The sequence below is a fragment of the Oncorhynchus nerka genome, unplaced genomic scaffold, assembly GCF_034236695.1.
Source record: "Oncorhynchus nerka isolate Pitt River unplaced genomic scaffold, Oner_Uvic_2.0 unplaced_scaffold_6536, whole genome shotgun sequence".
Taxonomy (NCBI): domain Eukaryota; kingdom Metazoa; phylum Chordata; class Actinopteri; order Salmoniformes; family Salmonidae; genus Oncorhynchus; species Oncorhynchus nerka.
In genome coordinates, this window is record NW_027034780.1 from 7501 (window position 1) to 8763 (window position 1263).

Genomic DNA, 1263 nt, shown 5'->3' on the forward strand with positions numbered 1-1263 from the left:
ATGGCGCTATGAGAGAGGGGCTGGGGTTGAGGCTATGAGAGAGGGGTTGGGGATGGAGCTATGAGAGAGGGGTTGGGGATGGAGCTATGAGAGAGGGGCTGGGGTTGGAGCTATGAGAGAGGGGTTGGGGATGGAGCTATGAGAGAGAGGATGGGGCTATGAGGGAAGGGGCTGGGGATGGAGCTATGAGAGAGAGGATGGAGCTATGAGAGAGGGGGCTGGGGTTGGGGCTATGAGAGAGGGGCTGGGGATGGGGCTATGAGAGAGGGGTTGGGGCTATGAGAGAGGGGCTGGGTTGGGGCTATGAGAGAGGGGCTGGGGATGGGGCTATGAGAGAGGGGGCTGGGGTTGGGGCTATGAGAGAGGGGGCTGGGGATGGGGCTATGAGAGAGGGGCTGGGGTTGGGGCTATGAGAGAGGGGCTGGGGATGGGGCTATGAGAGAGGGGGCTAGGGTTGGAGCTATGAGAGAGGGGGCTGGGTTGGGGCTATGAGAGAGGGGGCTGGGGATGGAGCTATGAGAGAGGGGCTTGGGATGGGGCTATGAGAGAGGGGGCTGGGGTGGGAGCTATGAGAGAGGGGGTTGGGGATGGAGCTATGAGAGAGGGGGCTGGGGATGGGGCTATGAGAGAGGGGCTGGGATGGGAGCTATGAGAGAGGGTGCTGGGGATGGAGCTATGAGAGAGGGGTTGGGGATGGAGCTATGAGAGAGGGGCTGGGGATGGAGCTATGAGAGAGGGGCTGGGGATGGAGCTATGAGAGAGGGCTGGGAGTGGAGCTATGAGAGAGGGGGCTGGGGTTGGGGCTATGAGAGAGGGGTTGGGGATGGAGCTATGAGAGAGGGGGCTGGGGATGGAGCTATGAGAGAGGGGCTGGGGATGGAGCTATGAGAGAGGGGCTGGGGATGGAGCTATGAGAGAGGGGCTGGGGTTGGGGCTATGAGAGAGGGGGCTGGGGTGGAGCCATGAGAGAGGGGGCTGGGGATGGGGCTATGAGAGAGGGGCTGGGATGGGAGCTATGAGAGAGGGGTTGGGGATGGAGCTATGAGAGAGGGGGCTGGGGATGGGGCTATGAGAGAGGGGGCTGGGGTGGGAGCTATGAGAGAGGGGTTGGGGATGGAGCTATGAGAGAGAGTATGGAGCTATGAGAGAGGGGCTGGGGTTGGGGCTATGAGAGAGGGGTTGGAGCTATGAGAGAGAGTATGGAGCTATGAGAGAGGGGCTGGGGTTGGAGCTATGAGAGAGGGGTTGGAGCTATGAGAGAGT